This window comes from Oryx dammah, unplaced genomic scaffold, assembly GCF_014754425.2.
Source record: "Oryx dammah isolate SB20612 unplaced genomic scaffold, SCBI_Odam_1.1 HiC_scaffold_28, whole genome shotgun sequence".
Taxonomy (NCBI): domain Eukaryota; kingdom Metazoa; phylum Chordata; class Mammalia; order Artiodactyla; family Bovidae; genus Oryx; species Oryx dammah.
The window spans coordinates 99,728,447-99,737,244 of NW_024070212.1; the positions used below are offsets into that span (position 1 = coordinate 99,728,447).

At 42.5% G+C, this 8,798-nt stretch overlaps 1 pseudogene; it reads left to right on the forward strand.

The window, feature by feature from the left end:
- The first annotated feature begins 2,620 nt into the window (after positions 1-2,620).
- LOC120856600 lies at positions 2,621-4,334 on the forward strand (annotated as a pseudogene).
- Positions 4,335-8,798: the final 4,464 nt, after the last annotated feature.

Below are 8,798 nucleotides of genomic sequence, written 5' to 3' on the forward strand. Positions count from 1 at the left end.
TTGGACTATAAGGAAAGCTGAGTGCTGAAAAATTGATGCTTTTGAAGTGTGGTGTTGGAGAAGACTCTTGAGAGTCCCTTGGACTGCAAGGAGATCCAACCAGTCCATCCTAAAGGAAATCAGTCCTGAATTTTCATTGGAAGGACTGATGTTGAAGCTGAAACTCCAATACTTTGGCCACCTGATGTGAAGAGCTGACTCATCCGAAAAGACCCTGATGCTGGGAAAGATTGAGGGCAGGAGGAGAAGGGGACAACAGAGGATGAGATGGTTGGATGGCATCACTGACTCGATGGACATGAGTTTGGGTAAACTCTGGGAGTTGGTGATGGACAGGGAAGCCTGGCGTGCTGCAGTCCATGGGGTCACAAAGAGTTGGACAATACTGAGTGACTGAACTGAAAGCACTGGAAGAATAAAATACAGAATGTAATAAACGAGTAACTCTAAGATATAAGGGAGCACTATATGGGACTCTAGGGCTGAAAGAGGACAAGCTCAGGAGTAAAGGCAAGCTTGGCAGATGAGCCTTCTCTCTGAGATTGGGGTTCAGATCTCATTGAAAAAGGTATAGTTGCAGAAGGTGGATGGCAGACAACTTTGCAGTTTTGTAGTCATTGCAGAAGCAGAGCTGGTCCACAGTCACTGATTAAGCAGGAAGGAACCCTCCAGGATGCAGGTGAGCTGTAAAAAGGGGCTGGGTGCCTGAGAGGGAATAGAGGTGCTCCTGTGGGCTGAGGCATAGAATACAGTGTCCATGGTGGGAGGGCTGTGGTGTTGGGGGAGTCAGAGGAGACAACCCTGGGAGTTAGCAGAGGGCCTGAGAGTGGTGGTGTGGGTGGAGGCCTGCAGTGTGCAGTGTCTGCATTGACAGGGCTGCGGGATGGTGATCACTGGGTTCTGCTCTGGCTGCAAGGCCAACAAATTGTAATGCGAAGCCAGTGGATGAGGAGACGGATCAATGGGGTAAAATAGAAAGCCTATAAATAGACACAAGGACATATCAGAAATAAGTACAAAAGTGACAACTCAATAGAAGAAAGATGAACTTTAAGAAATTGTGCTGGGGGAGCTCTGTGGTGGTCCAGTGGTTAGGATTCTGGGCTTTCTTTGCTGTGATCTGGGTTCAATACCTGGTCAGAGAACTGGCTGCAGTGCAGCCAAAAAAAAGAAAAGAAAGGAAGAAAATTTGGGTATAGCTGTTTAACTTAGTAGCGAAAGCTGCAATTAAATCTATAATTCATTCCATATGTAAAAGTAAACACAAATGGATCAGGTATTTAAAAGTAAAACATGCAACCGCATGGGCAACTGAACAACAAGCACCAGAAAAAAATAGGTGAATTCCTCTATGTTGCTGTTCAGTTGATAAGTCGTGTTCTGCTCTTTGCAAGCACGCCAGGATTCTCTATCCTCCACTATCTCCCGGAGTTTGCTCAAGTTCATGTTCATTGAGTTGGTGATGCTATCAACCATCTCATCCTCTGCTGCCCTCTTCCCCTTTTGCCTTCAATCTTTCTCAGCAGCAGGGTGCTCATTTTCCAATGAATTGGCTCATATAACCAGAATTTATAGAAAGAATTCTAAGACTCAGGTCCAGATGCAATAAAAGAAGAGAGTTGGTAAAACTGTCTGTATGAAAATAAAAATCTTTCCCAGGGCAAACAATAGAGAGATTAACAGGCAGACAGATAAAATCAAGAGACAGGTGGCAAACTCTAAAAACTGAGGGGAAAATATACCAAAACCCAGAGGAAAATATGGACAAAATCACTGAATAGACAATTTACATGAAAATATACTTTAATAGCCTGTACATATATGAAAAGAAATCTATCATTTATAATTTGAAGGGTAAAAATGAAAACTACAATTAAAGAATGAAGGCAGTGAAAATGGTGAAGGACCTTCTAAAATTCTCTCCTCCATAAAAGTAATGACAATGGATTAGAATAAAAAATTTTAAACTCAAGAAATTAGTCGCAGACTTGAGACTGGGGAGCATTTATATGAGAAAAATGGCTGACATGAAAAGAACAACAAGCTCTGTGGTATTTCAGCTTGTCCTGTTTCCATCTGTCAAGGCTTCCTTGTGGACTTGAAAACTAACAGCCTGCTGTCATGGTGAAAACTAGCAGCCTGGCAGCCACTGTAGAGGACAGAACAAGGCTGGAATTCCTGTAAAGCACCCCTTCCCAGAGAATTCTCATTATTTGACCTGTCTGGTGGGTCCCTGGAAGACCCCAGTTGCAAAACTGACAATATTTGACCAGACTCAAAGTTTGCCTGGGGCAAACACCATTTTCTCTGGGGGCATTTATTAAAACTCACTCTGGGTATTTTTTAGACATCACATCTGCCTGAGGCAGTGGGTAACAGATCTGATACTTCACACACTTCTTCCTAAAAATCAAACAGAGAATTGAGAGTAAATAAAAACACCTCTGGCGGCGCTGGCCTCAAAGGCTGAGGAGAGCTGGAGGAGGTAGCAGCAGCGGGAAGTTGCTGCACTTTGGTGTCAACTGCAATTCATTAGGGATCCTTTTTCAGATTCCAGCTAAAAGTGAGTGTTCACATAAGCGAGGCTGCCGTTCTGCTTTGAACACCTCAAAAGGGGAGAATGAATTTATCAGGAGTGAAAAACAAGAGCATGCCAAAGAAAATAATAAAAAGTCCAGCACTAGGGCCCCTTCAAAATTGTGAAAGGAGTACATCAAGGCTGTACATTGTCACCCTGCTTATTTAACTTATATGAAGAGTACATCATGCGAAATGTCAGGCTGGATGAAGCACAAGCTGAAATCAAGATTGCCGGGAGAAATAGCAATAACCTCAGATATGCAGATGACACCATCCTTATGGCAGAAAGCAAAGAAGAACTAAAGAGTCTCCTGATGAAAGTGAAAGAGATGAGTGGAAAAAGTTGGCTTAAAACTCAACATTCAGAAAATGAAGATCATGGTATCTGGTCCCAACACTTCATGGCAAATAGATGGAGAAACAATGGAAACAGTGACAGACTTTATTTCTGGGGCTCCAACATCACTGCAGATGGTGACTGCAGCCATGAAATTAAAAAACACTTGCTGCTTGGAAGAAAAGCTATGACAAACCTAGACAGTGTATTAAAAAGCAGAGACATCACTTTGCCTACAAAGGTCCATATAGTCAAAGCTATGGTGTTTCCAGTGGTCTTGTATGGATGTGAGAGTTGGACTATAAAGAAAGCTGAGCACTGAAGAATTGATGCCTTTGGACTGTGGTGTTGGAGAAGACTCTTGAGAGTCCCTTGGACTACAAGGAGATCCAACCAGTCCATCCTAAAGGAAACCAGTCCTGAATGTTCATTGGAAGGACTGATGCTGAAGCTGAAGCTCCAATACTTCAGCCACCTGATGTGAAGAACTGACTCATTGGAAAAGACCCTGATGCTGGGAACGATTGAGGGCAGGAAGAGAAGGGGACGACCAAGGACAAGTTGTTTGGATGGCATCACCGACTCGATGGAAATGAGTCTGATCAAACTCCAGGAGATGTTAAAGGACTTGGAGTCCTGGTGTGCTGCAGTCCATGGGGTCACAGAGAGTCAGACACAACTGAACAACTCAAAAACAACAACAATAAGGGTTCCTTCTCCTACCAAACACAAAGACTGCTCTGATGAGAAGTCGAAGGATCACTCTAAAGATAAATGGCTCCTCAACAAGTCAAGCGAGGAAAGATGGTGGAAGAGGTTCAGTGATTCCAGTGGTAGCAGCACCAGGCCCGGCTCCAGCCACTCCGGAAGTCCCAGCACCTCCCTTGGCTCCAGCTCCAGAGGCTCCTCAGGCTCTCCAAGTCCTTCTTGGGGCAGACAGGACAACAGGTGGCATTCTTGTTCCAAATCCAAACCACTCAAAAGGGATGAAAAGAGGAGGAAAAGGCAGAGCCTTTCCCTAAATCCACCAAGTCCACAGTGGGAGGCTCACCAGGAATGTGACCAAGGGTCACATCGTGGAGATATTGTCCACCTGTGGAAAAATTAAAATGACTGACATGTCTGCCAAAAAGATGCACCCCCATCTGTCTAAAGGCTAGGCTTATGTGAAGTTTGAGAATCCAGGTGAGACTGGGAAGGTTCTGAAAGCTCATGGACAGAGGAAACATCGATGGCCAGAAGATCACTGCTACCGCTGTGCTGGCCCCTGGTCTCAGCCATCCCCCAGGCGAGTCAGCCTCCCAGGGGAATGCTCCCACCGCCTCCCATGGGGCACAGGTCACCCATCACCCCCTCGGGTGAAGGAGGTTGCATGCCCCCTGCCTTCCACCTAAGCCCCCTGCCACTCCCTCCATAGGAGCCATTCCAGCTCCAACTCCTCTGGATAAGCAGGGCCACCAAAGTTCTGCCCCTGTGACTTATATCTCATCCAGCTCACTTTTGTCACTTTCCCAGCTGAACTCCCTCCCTCCCTCTGAGGCAGGCTTCCAAGGTGAAGGCAGCAATTGAGATGTTTCCCAGGTGGCAGGGTTCCGGCTGCAGAAGTGTTGTTGGTTTGGGATAATGCTTGGATTATCCCAAAGATAAGATGGATTAAAGATGCAAGGATGAGCAGAGGGCTCTAGGTGGTGGTACCGTCCCAACCCGGGAGCATGTTTCCCCATTCCACAGATGACCTGAGGCCTATGTGGTTATCTGTGCGGCAGAGTCCCACAGGAAAGGGCATGCCCAGCTGTCCTTCCTCGTAGCCTGGCCCTGCTCCCCTGCCTGAGTCCTCTTCTGACCTCTGGATCTAAATGCCCTGTTATCTGCCCCAAATGGTTCTTTTCACATGTATTCACGTTCATGCATACCCACGCGCACACACACAAACACACACACACATCTCTCTCTCTGAAATTGGTAAGTTGACAATAATAACTGCCTGGTCATCACAGAACTCTCTGTTGTGTTGATATTCATGGTATTGGTGCAGGTTACCTTAGCAACATGCACATTGCTTTTTTGGCTTTTATTGTACACTCAGTACTATGAATTTTGTTTTGAGTTTTGTAACTTTGCAGCATTTTAGATAATAATGTGTTTGTACTTTGTTGGGCAGAGTAAAAGAGTTCTGTTGAACAAACGTATGATTAGAGAAGGCAATGGCACCCCACTCCAGTACTCTTGCCTGGAAAATCCCATGGATGGAGGAGCCTGGTGGGCTGCAGTCCGTGGGGTCGTTAGGAGTTGGACACGACTGAGCAACTTCAGTTTCACTTTTCACTTTCATGCATTGGAGAAGGAAATGGCAACCCACTCCAGTGTTCTTGCCTGGAGAATCCCAGGGATGGGGGAGCCTGGTGGGCTGCCGTCTATGGGGTCGCACAGAGTTGGACACAACTGAAACGACTTAGCAGCAGAAGAAGAATGCAAAGAGAGGGGGCACTCTAGAAGACAGTAGTGTTTCCAGGAAGCTTAAGCAGATGATGAAAGAAGGAAGGAAATAGCCCAGAATAAAGATTCTACTTAGAGAAGATCTAAGAATCAGAGAAAGCAAGCAGAAATAAAAGTGCTCATGAACTAAAGAAATAGCTCTACATTGTGCAAACAAAAGAGGACAGTCTTGAACTGAAAAGTACTAAATTTCCCCACTTCATACACCAGAAATTCCTTTCAAATAAATGGTCCAGAAAAACCCAACACATTCTAAACATAAACAAGAAAAATCAAACCTTGATACAAAGATACAATAATTGTTAAAAATGAGAAGCAATTTTTTTCTCAGACAAAAAGACAATTAAAAAGTCCCTCTCATGTGCTTAGTCTCTCAGTCATGCTTGACTCTTTTTGACCCCAGGGACTGTAATCTGCCAAGCTCCCCTGTCCATGGGATTCTCCAGGTAAGAATACTGGAGTGGGTTGCCATGCCCTCCTCCAGGGCATTTTCCCCACCCAGGGATCAAACCTAGGTCTCCTGCATTGCAGGTGGATTCTTTACTATCTGAGCCACCAAAGGAAGCCCCCCGAAAGTCCCTGGCAGAGGAAAGTTGCAAAAGAAGAACCCAACCTGAATCTCAAATATTTAAATAGGCAATTGTCAATATGGGGGAAGGGGATCACAAGAAACAAAGATGCAAAAATACAAAAACAGGCCAAACCAAAGGATCATATAAAATGTAGCTTACTTCTTAAAGCAGGAAATAGACTGAAAAAGACAAAGTGATCTCAGAAATGAAAATTAAACTATAGGGTGTCAATGAGAATAAATAAGAAGGAAATATAATAAAGGGTATAAAGAACAAAATGAAAGGAACTCTAGTCGTGCAGAGCCAGGCTACTTTCTAGTTGTGTTGTCTAGGCCTGTCATTGCAGTTGCTTCTCTTGTTGCAGAGCACTGACTCTCAAGTGCTGGCTCAGTAGTTGAGAAACACCAATACAGTATACTAACATATATATGGAATTTAGAAAGATGGTAACAATAACCCTATGTGCAAGACAGCAAAAGAGACACAGATGTATAGAACAGTCTGTTGGACTCTGTAGGAGAGGGTGAGGGTGGGATGATCTGAGAGAATAGCATTGAAACATGTATGTTATCATATGTGAAGTAGATCGCCAGTCCAGGTTCGATGCATGAGACAGAGTGCTCAGGGCTGGTGCACTGGGATGACCCAGAGGGATGGGACGGGGTGAGTGGTGGGAGGGGGGTTCGGGATGGGGAACACATGTAAACACATGGCTGATTCATATCAGTGTATGGCAAAAACCACTACAATATTGTAAAGTAATTAGTCTCCAACTAAAATAAATAAATCAAGAAAAAAAAAAGTAGTTGTTGCCCCAAGACATGTGGAATCTTGCCAGACCAGAAATCAAACTTGTGTCCCTCACACTGGCAGGCAGATTCTTAACCACTGGACAACCAAAGAAGTCAAGGAACTAATTTTTTAAAATTCTAATTCAAGAAAACATTTGACGTTAAATAAGATTCATCTGCATATATTTAAAAGGTACCATCTTTATCTAGAGAAATCAACTTGGTACAGTGAACTCTGAGATGTATCCTCATAGAATTCTTAAAACTTTAAAAGTAAAAAGTAATTCTTCCATAAGCAGATTTTTTTCTCCTTTTCTTCAAGCAGAAAGACTCAAGTGGAAGAAATCAGTCTGAAATTATGTTCTTGATGTAAATAATCCATAAAAACAACAACAAAAGCAACAACAAACCAACAGTGGAATAGCACCTATACAAGGAAAGAAGTTGTGGAAGGCTTTACCTATAATATCAAGGCTGTTGGAAAGCAATTTTAAACAGGCCAGAATTTAGGGAATATTGTTCCCATTAGCTCTTCCTGAAAGGAGGTGGAGATTGAGCTGCAGAGGAGCGAAGTTTTCTTACGGTTTTGAAGTTAAGCTAGTATAATTTCAAGTTAGAGTATAAAGCTTTATAATGTGAAACATAGTCCCTGTGGTAGGCACAAGTTAATGGCTGTACAATATATACAAAAGGAAGGAATTAAGCATACCAAAGGTCAACTAAATATAAAAAAAAGACAGTAATAGAGGACGTGAGTGACAAAACCCACTATGAAGCATAGAGAAGAAAACAGGTAGCAAAGTGGTAGAAGTGATGCCCTCTTGGCAGTAGTTACTTTCACTGACTAAACACTCCAAAGACAGAGGCTGGTGGAGTGAAGTAAAAAGCATGATCCAACTAAATGCTGTCTACAAGAGAATCCATTTAGATCCAAGCACACAAACAGATCGAAACTGAAAGAATAGAAAAGATAGTCCCCACAAATAGTAGCCAAGAGAGGAGTAACTGTGCTGATAGGAGACTTTAAATCAAAACAGTTTACAAGAGACAAAGCACTTTATTACATATTTTTTAAAAGGTTCAATACAACAAGAAGGTAATTATAATTACAAACATTTACATACATAAGTGGAGAAGGCACTGGCACCCTACTCCAGCACTCTTGCCTGGAAAATCCCAGGGACGGAGGAGCCTGGTAGGCTGCAGTCCATGGGGTCGCACAGAGTCAGACAGACTGAAGCAACTTAGCAGCAGCAGCAGCAAATACATAATAACAGACCACCAAAGTATATAAAGCAAAAACTGAAGGCAATGAGGGAAGAAATAGTCCCACAATAATATAGTTGGAGATGTCAATACCACACTGTAAATGATGGATAGAACCAGACGGAAGTAAGAGAACTTGAACAACACAAAAAACCAATCAGTATTAACAAGAGAACGGACAACAGAACAGACGTTCTTCCCACCTCCACATGGGACGTTCTCTAATACACACAATTTAGTAAACCACAAATCAATTCTCAACAGATTTTTTTAAAGATGGATAAAGTTACCAAGTATTTCCTCTGACTATAATAGAATGAAGTTAAAATCAATAACAAAAGGGAAACTGGAAAATTCCCAAAACTGTTTGAATTAAACAACCAACAGGTCAAGAAAGAAATAAAAACAGAAATAAATACTTAGAGATAAGTGGAAATCTTTTAAAAAAAAGTTTTCATTTGCATAATAATGAAAATACACAATAAAAACTTGTGAGGTGTTGTAAAAACAGTACTAAGAGGGAATGCTCACTTTAAAAAGGAAGAAACATATCAAATCAACAATCTAAATGTTTACTTCAAGTAATTAGAAAAGAGCAAACTAATTCCAAAGACAGCTTGGGAATAAATAAAGATTAGAGCAGAGATAAATGAAATAGAAAAAGAATATAGGAAATCAGTGAAACCAAAAGCTGATTCTTCTAAAAGCTTCACAAAATGGACACACGTTTAGCTAGAATGCTTAAGAAGACTATAT